Genomic DNA, 15,148 nt, shown 5'->3' on the forward strand with positions numbered 1-15,148 from the left:
AGTAGAACTGAGAGCTCTAGATTTTTCCTGACTGTCACTTGGAAGCTGCACTCAGCTCCTGAGGCTATGCACAGTTCCCCCACATGTGGTACTCTCTGTGAGCAGTGAGCAATGGGGTGGCTTGCTTCTTCAAGGCCAGCTGGAGAGCATGATGATGAATCTAGTAGAAAGGTAGTAGATCTTATAAAGTTACATAATGATGTGAGTGACATCTCAGTACTTTTACCATATTTTAGTGGTTAGAAGCAAATCATTATCTTTCCTGTACCCAAGGGAAGGGGATTATAAAAAGGCATAAGCACCAATAGGTGGGAACAATGAGAGCATCTCAGATTTTGTTACCAAAGGATCCTATCCATTAATGTGGCTCTTCTAAATATATTAGTTTCAAAAATAAACTTGAGTCAATGAAGAAAAGGAAAAGTAAGTCAAATTAGAGATTTATTAATTACATAAATAACACTATATTCATCTTCAGAAAATGTGTTTCAAGTTTTGTGTATGTGTATAGAAATGTTTCAGAGAAGAAAAAGTTTAGAATTCTATTTCTTCATGAAATTTCAATTGTTAACATCAGCATTTAATGTTTGTGTTTGTGTTTGCCAAAGAGAAGGAACATCGTTTAGTTTAAAACCTGATTATTCACTCAGAATTGCATTTTTCCTCAATGTTGTATATAACTGGTATTTAAAACACCAGTTAAAGTTTCCTAGAAAAGAAATCTTAATTATGAGAGAATACTTGATTCAACAGCCATAATACCTTTCAATTCACCATTTAAAATAATTTTAGCCATAGCTTTTGTTTCATTTGACAGGTATTTTTTTTTTACTTACTTTTGACTGTTACTGCTGGTTTTTCTCCCCTCTAAGAACATTTCCACTTCATCACAAGAAGCAAGATGGAACATTCTGAACTGTTATTCCTTTACCACATTTGACACTTATTTTGACTTGCGTACAAAGTTCGGAATTTGAGTTGGTTTCCTTTATGTTAGAAAGTTTAAAATGCATAAAATAACATGAAACTGTTGATTATTTTGTGTAACTCATAAAATATATTTGATAGATTAATTTGTTTAAACTTACATATATAATCTATTTTATCAAGATATAATAACAAGTATAAATCAGGTACTTAAATACACTAATAATTTAAAGCAATGACACTATTAATCATTTTATACTGAATTTCATTGTGAACATGCTGTGCCATTTAGACACTCAGATTAAAGCAGCGTGGATATATGAAAATTAGTAAAAGATAGCTTTTCCGCTGTCCATATTTGGTTCTAATAATTGATAATTAACATAATGTTTGCTTAAAACTAAGTAAAAAATGTTTCTTTCTTCATAAGTGATTACTATAGGTAAACGCCAAACTGTCTATATGAAATTGGTACAAAGCATTGAAAGTACATCCAAGAGTTGTTTTCTTGGATGACCAGATTTGATGGAATTGGCTGATGAATTCTTCCTTAACCATACACATATTGCATGCACTGAGGTTCTGACGTTAATTCAAGTTTCGATAGACTACCCAAATTGTTCTAAACCACAGCTTTAATTCAAAACTTGAATATTAGAGTACTTGTTATTGAGCTGATAAATATTTTATAATAGTTTATTTTGAATATTTTTTCTGGAATTTTGAGGGATACATTAGGAGAAAAGTTGAAAGAAATGTTGAAAGAGAAAAGTTGAAAGAAAATGCTTATCTATGGGGTATTAAAATTAAAATTTACTTTCTGAACCCTGCTTCAAAATGTGTAACCAAGTGAGAGCTCCTTTTGAAATCATTCTGGTCTTCAACCAGATCCCAAACTCAGCTATTTCAAGTAAGTTACTTGCCTAGAGTAATAATATTTTTTCCTTTCAGTCAACACTTGAGAGTTCTCTCTTACCACTTCTGAAATTCTTTAATTTTTTCATTATAAATGAAACATAAATAATGTGAGCCTTTGATTTATGAAACATTTCCAGTCACTGCCATATCGTATACCATGTAATAATTACAGATATATTATTAGCATTGATACAAAAGTAAGTGAAAAGCAATCACAGATTACAGAAGTAAAGTACACAGGCTTTTGAGTCAGACTGATTTGGTTTCAAAGGCTCAGAAGCAGTGTAACCTTGGGTAAGTTACCAGAATAATATTTAACTTATAACATTAATGTGAGGATTAAGTGAAATAGTGTATGAACAACATTTAGCACAGTGCCTTTCCCAAAGTATTCTCTGATCAGTCCTTTATTATTACTGATACTACTCCTGTTGCTACTATAATTACCATAATATTTCTAATCCCCCTTCTCTAATTATTACTTTAAAACTACAATCCGCTTGGTAAAGTTTTAGGAATCCTCACGTGCCTAAAGGTCACTGATGTGAAGAAGTAGCTGATTGTATAACAAAAACAATCAGACAGGACTTCCCCTTTAGTTAACAGTGGTATAAAGAACTGCTGGACTGACCCACACACAGCTAATATTATAAACTATATGATTAAGAATAATTTAAAAATCAAATACTTGAAGGCACTGGAAAATCAATTTTGGTAGGACATTGACACTAAGAGGAGGGCATAACAGAGTGATTGCACCCATTTTTGCTACTTTTAGACTAGAGGTAGGCACAGTTAGCACAAAATAGTGGCTATCAGTTCAAAACTCAGTTAAGTTTGGGCTGAGAAACCAAGAAACTGTCAGGCAACTATAACCACGGAACAGAAAAGGCAAAGTCCAGGCAACTAAAGAGCCAGAAAAAGGATATCCAAATTATGACTTCTTGTATACCTGGCTGATCCCTCAACTGTTCACTTACAGACCAGAATGAATACATTCAGCTAAAATTAAAAGATCAAAATTAAGATCACTAGTGGCTACCCCAAAAAGAGAGTGCACATTTTGCATCCAAATTTGTTGCTAGAACAAAAGAAATGACACATCAGAAAGTTATGAGTAAATATATATTTTCGACAATGTAACATGAATAATGTCTGTGATATACTGCAGAAATCATCTAATATGCAAATAATTTGTAATTTGAGACCCATTTTCAATTTTAAAAAACTGAGACCAAATCCCTGAGATAAACCAGATAACCTTAGCAGATGAGGAATTTAAAACTGCTAATAAGAAGATTCTCAAAGTAAAAATCAAAAATTAAATGTTTCCAAAGATCAAAAATATAGGAAACATCAATAAAGGTATAGAAACAATAAAAATTAACAAGTGGATATTTCAGAGAATAAAAATAAATTGAAATTTTAATAACTGAAAATTTGAACATATAACTTATATCTTGAGGAATGATGATAAGAAAGGAGGCAGTGAACTGGAAGATACAGTAATTAAAGCTGTTACTTAGAAAACAATTTAGTAAGTAAATAGAGCCTTAGATAACCATTAGATAATATCAAATAGTTTAATACATACATGATTTGATTCCTGGCTGGAGAGTTTTATGGGTTGAATTGTGTCCCTTCAACATCTGTATGCTGAAGTCCTAACTCCTAGTACCTCAGAATGTGATCTTATTTGGAGATAGTATTGTCGCAGATGTGATTAGTTAAGAAGAGATAGTGTTGAATAGCAAGAACTCTGAATTCCATATGGCTGGTATCCTTAACAGAAAGGGAAACTTGGCCATTCATATCCATAAAGGGAAACTGTACCTAAAGATAAAGGCTGAGATCAAGGTGATACTTCTACTATTCAGGGAAAGTCAAAGATTCACAGAAACCATCAGAAGCTAGGGTAACAGCATGGAACAGATTCTTTATCTTGAGAAGAAACCAAGCCTGTTCATCCCATGATCATAGATTTCTAGCCTTCAAAACTATGATAAATTAAATGTCTGTTATTTATGGTCCTTGTATCTTGTTTGTGATACTTTGTTATGGCAGCCTAGCAAATGCATACGGCAGGGAACAGGAAATGAGGGCAAAAAATTTGAAAACCTAAAGGCCTAATTTTTATTTTATGAGAGATGTGAAGTTACTGATTTCTACCATGTTATAAAACATGAGGGTGAGGATAAGTTCACATTTCTGATTTAAAACTTTTTATGAAAAGTATAAAAGAATAAACTCAAAATTGACCAAGGAATCCCTTGAACAACTACTAAATAACAAAATAAAAATAAACTTAGATGAACATTAAAATGTATCAATAAGAAGAAACATCAGGTAGAGTAATATACACTAACATGCTACCATACTAATTATTACATGAAGCTATCATAGACTCTCATACAAAGCCACTGATTATCATAATGGATAAAAAGAAGACATGGCTTAAGTACAATGATAGACATAAGTAGAAAACAAATGTCTCAGAAATAAATGCTATGCAAACACATAAATCTTAAGAAGAGTAGCAAAACTTTTGTTAAATAGATTTTAGTATAAAAATAATTATTATCATTAGAAAAATGGGACATTTCCTAATGAAAAAATTGTCAATTCATTCTAAAACGATATCAATTGTAAATGCATATGTGATCTAATAAGAAAGCTTCAAAATACATGTAGAGAAAACAACACAATTAAACAATAAATTATACGAGCCCGCAAGATAGCTGGAACATCTTAACACCCATGTTTTGGAAATTCATACAACAACTAGATTTAAAATATCAGTGACTGCCGGGTGTGGTGGCTCATACCTGTAATCCTAGCACTTTGGGAGGCTGAGGTGGGTAGAACACCTGAGGTCAGGAGTTCAAGACCAGCCTGGCCATCATGGTGAAACCCCATCTTTAAATATATATATATATATATATATATATATATATATATATATATATATGTGTGTGTGTGTGTGTGTGTGTGTGTGTGTGTGTGTGTGTAATCAGTGACCTATTTAATATTTTTGGGCACTCCACAGGCACACATTCTTTTCAAGTGATGGTGTATATTTACCAGGATACACAATATGCTGGAACATAAGTATTAACAAAACAAAATTCATTAAACTTCTCCACCATAATTACAATGAAAAATAATTAAGCAAGCATTTAAAAAAATTTCTAAATACTTTAAAATTAAACAAAAATGATCCCAAATTCATAAGTCAACAAAAAAATCAGAGCACATGAGAATATATTTTCAATTAAATGGAAATGTCAGCATAACAAATTAAAAGGTATCGGATAAAACTAAACATAGTTCTTAAAGGTATTTTATGACTTTAAATTATGTCAGGAAAGATAAAATATTGTACTTCAGTGATCTACATATCTTCCTTAAAAACATGACAAACAAAAACAAAAAGCAAACCAAAAAACCCAAGCAATGAAACAGTGAATTATTCAAAAAGTAAGAAGACACAATATCCATAAATGGGTAAACATTTTTAGCAATACTTTACAGATTAAGATATATGAATGGCCAATAAGCTAAAAAATATCACTAGTCATCAGAGAAATTCAAAATTACTACAATATCATACCACTGTATACTCACTATAGCTAAAATTTAAAAGGCATGTGTTGCTGAGGATATGGAGTAACTGAAACTCTCATACTTTTCTTTGGAATGCAAAATTGTACAGTCATTTTGGAAAACAGATTAGCAGTCTCTTGCAAAATTAAAGCTAAAATTCCTTATGACCTAACAACTCCAGTTTTAGAGATTTACTCAAGAGCAATGAAAATACATACCTACAAAAACCCTGTATAAAACAGTTGCTAATCGCATTATTCACAGTAGCCAGAAATGGAAAAGAATCCAAATGTCCATCAATAGATGAATAGCTAACCAAATTTTGATATAGGCATAATATGGACACAATTAAAAGGACACATGTAACATGTAACAATCTGGATCAATTGCAAAACATCATGCTAGAATTCAGATAACACACACTACATGGTTTTATTTAGATGACATTCTTGATAAAGCAAATGATATCAAAACAGATCAGTTATAACTAGGGTTCTGGGAAAGGGGCTTGAGGAAAATATTAAAGATAACTGGTAAAATTTGATATCTTCATTGTGGTTGTTACATGAACATATACAATACCTCAACACTTTTCAAATTGTTCATTTAAAATAAGTGGCATTTATTGGATATAATATATACCTCAATAAAGCTGTTGAAAAACAAAGCAGAAGAAAAAACAAACTAACCAGGCAAATTGTAGATTCAGTAAGAGCCCCCGTTTGTATATTAAATTAGCCACTAATTATGCCTGGGTTTTAATAAGATATGTCATGTCAATCAAGAATAAAAAGAAAACAATTGGTACTTGTTTTTTAATGACCTTTTGGGAGTGATAAAAGAGGACTAAGAATAGGCCTTAATTTTCAAGCATTTCATGCTATAACATAGTAAATAAATAAACATAGTGGCAGCAGGTGTGTACTGGTTAGAATTACAGCAGATTCTCACTTTGCTATCATGTCAATGAGAGAAAAACATCACTCTCCAGGGGCGATTGTCTGTCTGGAGTCTGCATGTTCTCCCCCGCATCTGTGTGGGTTTTCTCTGGAGACTCTGGGTCCCTCCCATGTCCCAAAGCTGTGTCTGTTAGTGAACTGGCAAGTCCCCATAATCCCCGTGTGAGTGAGTTAGGGTGTGTGTGAGCCGCCCTGCCATGCTTTGGTGTCCTTGCAGGGTGGGCCCTGCCTGGTTCCATAAGGGCTCCAGCCCGCTGTAACCCTGAACTGGAATAAGCAGGTACATACTTATTTTACATGTTTTGACTTATCTTTCCTAAATGTATGTATAGCTCATATTTATTTTAATGTTTATTATGATACCTATCTTAGGTCATTATTTAGATATTTGGTGATGCTTTTGTGACCACAAATATGCCCTAGAAATTTAACGTTGGTTTGTATCAATTAGCCTAAGGGAAAATTGGTTTCTTATAGTTGTTTTGGTTAAAGTTGCCATTTCCAATAACTAACTGTAGAGAGCACCTTTGATATAAGTAACTATAATACGTTTTCAAAAACGACTCCATCTTACATTTCTAAAGGTGTCATGTCAACAGGGACAGTGATGGTCCACCTAATCCATAAAGACTGCACACAACCAGGTAGACTCTTCTACTCTCAGCTCTCACCAGAGGACTCTGTGATCTTAAAAAGAGCAGGACTTCACCAGTTCAAAACCACTGTGTTAACAGACACCCTATTGCTGTCACTTTTAATAAGCACTTAGCATCTCCTGCTGAAGGCTCTAACTATGTCATGGACTCCTGATGGACTAATAGGTGACCGGGACCCAGGACAGGACATTCTTTATGACCACGTCTCTCCCTGGACTGGTTAATTAACTCTTTTTCTGTTCCCTTTTGCTTAATGTTAAATGCTACTTTATTTGTTGTGATAGATATAGTCTACAACGTTTACACATTGATTAAGTATACTATTTATTTATGGTTTGCAATGTGGAGTGGCTTGACCCTGTGTGCCTGTGCCTCTGACTACTGAGTGAACAGGATAGTCTAAGGAGAACTGCTTCCTGGGTAAGTCCATGGAACTTGTGGCTTTTGTGATTTAAATAACTAACAAAAGTCTGACCATTGTGGAAAGACACAAACATGCATGGACCTCGTTATCTCTGACCTTCTGTCACAATAATTGACAATAGGCAGTGCTTTTGCGCCACAGAAAAATTTTCAAAACTAAAATTAATTGGCATTTATAATCACATAACTCTGATAACCAAATTAAGGAAATTCCTAAGGCCAAAGCCTCTACTAAGACTTAAATTAGAAACCCAGCTGTTTTGCAAAACAATCTGCTACTCTCCCTAAAAAGATACATAATCCTGCTTCCCCTCGAAAGCCTGGCTCCTTAGGGAACCCTCAGGTGATAGGATTTCTGTACATGATAGGATTTCTGTACCCATGCCATGTAGATCGAAGGCTGACAAGGTCTTGATTAGTGACAAGCTAAGAAGCTGCTGGAGCCAGAGAGGGTCATACTGAGCAGGGTCTCAACAATGAAATGGTTGTTGTCAAAACAAGTTTTTCATTTGGCTGAAAGAAAAGAAAGTCAATTATCACATAACCTCCCCTCATATGGTTGGTTAAGGTGGGAAACAAATATTTATTATTAAGAAACTACACAGCGTAACTGCTAATATTGCATAATGTGTCGGCTCTAGGAAAGAATGGGATGCTAGAGGGTTTGCTATCCAAGTACAGCACTTTGTGTTGAGGTACCCAACAAAGTTGGAAGTCAGAAAAAGGCTCCCTTTATGTTGGATGCCATGAAAATATACTGTCAGACTTGAGGGACCCCCAAAATGTTAAGCTTTTAATTACCAGAGTCTCTAAAGAAGAAATGTCTGTACTTGCAATGCAAAGTATCTCAAAGATAGACATGGATCCCAAGAAAGGCAAAGATATAGCTCATAAAATGTTAAGGAAAAGAAAATCTCTTTCAGATGTAACTTTAAGGGAGGACCCTTGGAAACCAACTGGGGACCTGGGTTCAAATTCAGAGGATTTGGTAGATTATGATGAGCCTGGAGGGGAGGTATATGTGTCAAGACCTATAATAACTAGAAAACAGTTATATGTTATAACCATGGAAATGGCAGACTTCAGGACATCCGTGTGGATGCAGAATACACCAGAGGAGAATTGCAAAAACTAAGAACAGATATTTGCTAAAGATAGACCACAGATGCAGACTGGCTCCTCCATCTATGGGATTATGGAGCAAACATTATAGAACCATCAGGCACAGAAATCCATCAGATCCCTATATTAGCAGAAAACCCATCACTAAATCGTAAGCTATAAGAACTAAAAACAAATAATGCAAGAAGTACCTATCTCTCTGGGATTAGCCTGGAAACCTGCCCACTCATATTTAGACCCAACAAAATTAGGAGACATTCAAATGGAATGACCTAACATAGGCACAAAAGAATTAAAAAATCAGCTATCCTAGGGATGACATATGGTAGATATAACCAATATGTGACACCACTTGAAAGTCCAGCTACAAATGAAATTGAAATATACCTTCTGTTAGGAGCACTACCAAACCTGAAGGTCTCCTACATCAATGCTTTTTCAAACTTGCAGAACCCTAGAAGATACATTATACTAGAAACTTTTAAACTTTCTGTAGAATTAGGAACCCATAAGGTAATATTTAAGGCAATGCTGATATAAATGCCAAAAGATAAATTTAGGAAGGCATCATTTTTTTCTTATATGTCAAACAGGTCCCAAAGTTCATTCAAAATGGACCTAAGCCATCTTGGCAAAATAAACCAACATGGATGAATCAACAACCCAGATGAAACAATTGACAATCCAAGCAAATTAATTAGCAGCCAAAGAAAAAAGGACCGAACTGGCACCAAGGCTGTCCAAGATCACCAGCTAGACACCAAAATATATGGGCAAAGACATGCCTGAGGTCCAGCACCAAACCCATAATTTCAAAAACAGTAACAACGACAATAAAGAAATTGTTCAAGGCTGGGCACAGTGGCTCACACCTGTAATCCCAACAGTTTGGAAGGAAGAGGTGGGTGGATCATGAAGTGAGGAGATCAAGACCATTCTGGCCAGCATAGTAAAGCCCCATCTCTACTAAAAATACAAAAAAATTAGCTGGGCATGGACGTATGTACCTGGAATCCCAGGTACTCGGGAGGCTGAGGCAGAAGAATTGCTTGAACCGGGAGGCAGAGGCTGCAGTGAGCCAAGATTGCACCACTGCACTCCAGCCTTGTGGCAAGAGTGAGACTCAGTCTAAAAAAAAAAAAATGAAATATTCATCAAAAAACTGGAAACTCCTTGGTACAAGCTATAAAAATCCAGGGATAACAAACCATATATGCAATTAGCTATACAAATTGACAAACATGTATACACATTTCTTTTGGAAACCAGATCACAAGTAAGCCTTCTTAGATATAATGGCCAACATTCTGACACAAATGTCCATATAGAAGGATTTGGAGGAAAATTAACTCAAGGCTTCCCAATCTCTGCTTTTACACTTCTCTGTAACTCTAAACCTATACCCTGAACTTTTTACTGTTTATCTGAATTAGTAAATATGGGAATGAATCTGATTCCTAAACTTTGTATTCAATGGTGGCCTATTAAGAAACTTAAAAAACTAGCACAATTTAAAATGAACCCCATTATACTGCCTATACGCCACTGAACATTAATCATTAAAGGGTGGACATGAAGAAATAACAGCAAAGAGTCTAGAATTTCTCAAGGAAGATATAAAAATTGGTACCTCTAATAACTGTAATAGTTCAGTAAGGCCTGTTCTAAAACCAAATGGGAGCTATCAATTAACTATTGACTATAGAAATCTAAATAAAGTCTCACCTAAAATGCCAAGCACTACCAGATATAGAAGTCATTAATGAAATAAATAACTAAAACATCAATTACTATGTAATTATAGACCTTTTGGACATGTTCTTTGCATACCAATAGACCAAGCCAAGAATATACCACCTTTACTTGGGAAGACAAACAATATCAATTTAAAAGTTTACCTCAGGGATATCTAAATAGTTCCGTAATAGCTCTTCCTTTTTTTGTAGATGGAGTCTCACTCTGTCAACAGGCTGGAATGCAGTGGAGTAGTCTTGGCTCACTGCAACCTCCGCCTCCTAGGTTTAAGCAATTCTCCTGCCTCAGCCTCCTGAGTATCTGGGACTACAGGCACATGCCACCACGCCCAGCTAATTTTTTTGTATTTTTAGTGGAGACAGAGTTTCACCATGTTAGCCAGGATGATAGCGGTCTCCTGACCTTGTGATCTGCCTGCCTTGGCTTCCCAAAGTGCTAGGATTACACTGATTCCTAAACTTTGGCATGAGCCACCACACCCAGCCAGTTCTTCAATTTTATTATTGCACATAGACCAATCCAAATATACATCTCTAATAGTATCATAGTTAGATGGCATTATAATGATAAACAAGAACCAGGAAAACCTTTTTTAAAAAACCTCCCTTAATAACACACTTAAGATAGCTGGGATGAACTATTACTATAGATAAAACCACAGGCCCAGACACCAACTGTAAATTTTCAGGAGTACAGTGTTCATTAGAAGAGAGAAAAATCCTGACTGCAGTGATAGATAGAAGAAAAGCCCTTAAGGCATCAGAAAACAGAAAACACAAAGAGTAGAACATTTATCTGGATACTGGAGACAACATATGCCTTTTTTTTTTTTTTTTTTTTTTTTTTTTGAGATGGTGTTTCACTCTTGTTACCCAGGCTGGAGTGCAATGGCACAATCTCGGCTCACCGCAACCTCCGCCTCCCAGGTTCAGGCAATTCTCCTGCCTCAGCCTCCTGAGTAGCTGGGATTACAGGCATGTGCCACCATGCCCAGCTAATTTTTTGTATTTTTAGTAAAGACAGGGTTTCACCATGTTGACCAGGATGGTCTCGATCTCTTGACCTCGTGATCCACCCGCCTCGGCCTCCCAAAGTGCTGGGATTACAGGCGTAAGCCACCGCGCCCGGCCTATATGCCTTTTTTAAACATCATCCTGAAACCGATAGATAAAATAACTAGAGGATTCCCAGACTTTACATTTGGACGAGAACAAACACAAGCACTTGCAATACTCAAAGACTACAGCACTGTGTCCCAGATAGTGCATTACCCATCTCCAGATTCACAACTTAGGTTGCAAATTCTAATGAGTGATAAATACGGAACATGGTCAATATGGACAGATAAACCAGGTACTAAATCCATCCTACCCATCGAATTTTGGACAACAAAATTTCTGTACTCTAAAGACAAATACTGCCCATTTGAAAAACACATATGACTTACCTAGGAAACCCTCAAAAATACAGAGCCTCTGATTGGCAACAACATCCTTACAAGAAGATGCCAGATGCCTCACCTTCACTGGGTAAAATTGAGTTCTGAAGAACTGACAGGTACCCAAATTGATCCAAAGCTGCTCACACGGTAATGGTATATCCAGGGTCAAGACACAGGCTTTAAGGGTCAACCAGGCCTCTTCACCAAGGAGATTCACAAGACTAAAATAGACTTGCCGGTATTTATTCTGAGGACAGGAATAATCTATGTCAATCTAAGTAAATGGGCTCAGTCTGGTCTAGTGTCTTCCCTAACACCTTGTTTACAGATGGATTAGCTGCCATGACCCAAGGCCAGACCCAACAGACAACAGCAGCACTCAGACCCAAGGACCAAAACAATCCTGAAGATGTCTGGTAAATCACTCTGTGTGCAGTGTACAGAATTGATTGCAGTTGTAAGTCAGACACTCAGTATCAGAAAATCAAAAGAAATTACAAAGATTTATGGTATTTATAAATGGCATAGCCCTATGGTCACATAAATAGAAACAGAATAATTTTAAAATTAATAATAAAGATATTTGGTATTAATATTACTTGGAGGAAATATCTGAATTATCACACAGAATTTAGGTATTTGTGAAACGTGTATCAGCACACCAAAAAGACTATTCAGAGACAAAATATAATAGGTAGATGCATTAATAAGGAGCATAACCACTGACCAACATGACATACCAAAATTAAAACTACACAGAAATTCAGCCAACTCATGGAGACATTCATTACCATCTCTGCAATTCAGGAGAAATTAAGACAATGAATAGGAGATACCTGAAGTACTCCAGTAGCTGTACTAAAACATGGAGATGACTTTAAACAGATACCAGAAGCAACTTGTACTCAAATACTCCTACAATTACATAAAGCAAAAGAGAAACTGGGCATATACTCACTGCGCAGGCAGCTATCAGACAGAAATCAAAAGGTGACATGGCACCAAGCTAAAAATCATACAGCTAATTGTAAGCAATGTAAAGTTACCTAGATGAATATAGGAATACTAAATAAAAAGATACATACAAACCCAACATCTTTTGCCAACAGATAGAATTTATAGGACCATTAAAGCACCACTACCAATAAATGTATGCAGTAACAACTGTGGATATATATGTACAAGGATAGGCACAGCAATAGTAGCTATCATCCATCTGCCAAATACACCATCTCAGTCGTAGAAAATCAGGTGGCTCACTACAAAACACCTAAAGTAATTGAAAGTGATCAGGGAAATCATTTTGTGTCAAGGGCTGCATAAGCATTCACAGATCAATGAGATATACACTACCATTTCCACTTACCTGTAATCCCACAGCAGGAAATCTAGAGAGACTTAATGCACTATAAAAAGAGGATTAAAAACCTTAGACAAAATGAGTATATTCCAACAAACTCTTAACTTGGTATGTTTTAGTTTAAATCCAAGGGACAGACTACATATGAGCAATCTTCAGTCTTAATCAACTGAACTTAATGGTCGTAAACAATGAGGAAGAATATAATGCAAATATTATCCCTTACAAGGTGAGTACTAGACTGATTTACAACACTGTCCCTCAATAGTGCATCCTGACCAACAGATACAAAATACATATTGGACTACAGGAAAAAAAAAGAGTCATAATTACACAAAATCCCTATTAAATTTACTGATTGCTGGAAGTCAACATCTTTCACAAACCCATTAGGGTCCTGAATACCAGGTATGTTTGATAAAGTACAACAAATAAAAAGGGATAATTAATATTCACATGTACTTGCCAACCGGATACCTACAATCTGCTGTTTTCTTTTTTTTAAAATTTTTTATTAAAAAAAAATTATTGCATTTTAGGTTTTGGGGTACATGTGAAGGACATGCAAGATTGTTGCATAGGTACACTCATGGCAGTGTGGTTTGCTGCCTTCCGTCCCCTCACCTGTATCTGTCACTTCTCCCCATGCTATCTCTTCCCACCTCCCCACCCTAACTCACCACTAGAACATGGACCATATACACCCACATACAAAACAATAGGCACATTCTTCACACAAGATGATCCAAGAAACATGATCATATTATACAAATTTACCTATAAAACTGAATATGTATGAGATCAAGTTATTTTTCTAATGTACCTACTGAAAAATCAGAATGATCTACACTTTCATTTCAAAGATGTAGATAGGGACAACATACAGTTTCAATTAATTGACTGGTGGGAAACAGTAGGAACCAAAATACATATGGGAAAGTCACAAAAATAGATACAGGTATGTCAAATTACTTTTTCTCTATTATCCAGCCATCCCACGAATCACAGACTAAGGTTACATGGTCGACCCGATACCCTATTTACAAAAATATAATCAGACTAGACTCCCATTTACATAAATTTATATCTAAATTCACCTCTTTTGCAAAAGCTATGTTAAACCTTGGGACATGGAACCATGCATAATTGAGACCAGAGGCTGGAAAGACATGTGTCCCTAAAAGACACATCACTAGAAACCACAGTGGACCAAGGGGATAACAAACCCTCCACCTAAATTATTAAAATCAAATTTATTTGAACCCATCCTAATTAACTCTTAAGATTAATTTACAAATCAATGCCTAAGAGATTCAAAAGATTTTTCAGAAACCTACAATTTTTTTCACTCTGTTGCCCAGGCTGGAGTGCAATGGCGTGATCTTGGCTCACTGCAACCTCTGCCTCCTGTGTTCAAGGGATTCTCCTGCCTCAGCCTCCAGAGTAGCTGGGATTTCAGGTGCACACTGCCTCGCCTGGCTAATTTTGTATTTTTAACAGAGGCAGGGTTTTCCTAGGTTGGCCAGGCTGATCTGGAAGTCCTGACCTCAGGTGATCTGCCCACATGGGCCACCTCCAAAGTGCTGGGATTACCATGCCTGGCCAAAAACTAACAATTTAAAGTCACAAATATCTAACTACAATGTATGCAATTTGAGGGACAAGGATATGAGATAAAGCTCATTTTACCAAACTTACAACCACTAGAAAAATATCATTAAAAGAACTGATATAAATATTTGCAGCAATTGGAATTATTTCAAACTTAGTCATTTCAGGAACACAAGAAGCAGAAACTCAGGAAGTTAAAACAGATATATTTAATTTTTAAATATAAACTTAATTCCTACATGTCAAGTACCACATCTACACTGTCCTCAATTTCACAGGTGCTTAATGAAATAAATCAATGATAACTCACACCAGTGTTCTCACAGAATATCAAAAGAAATTCAATTACAATATTGATCACAAGGAGGACATC

This window comes from Saimiri boliviensis, chromosome 3 (genome assembly GCF_048565385.1).
Source record: "Saimiri boliviensis isolate mSaiBol1 chromosome 3, mSaiBol1.pri, whole genome shotgun sequence".
In the NCBI taxonomy this organism is placed as follows: Eukaryota; Metazoa; Chordata; class Mammalia; order Primates; family Cebidae; genus Saimiri; species Saimiri boliviensis.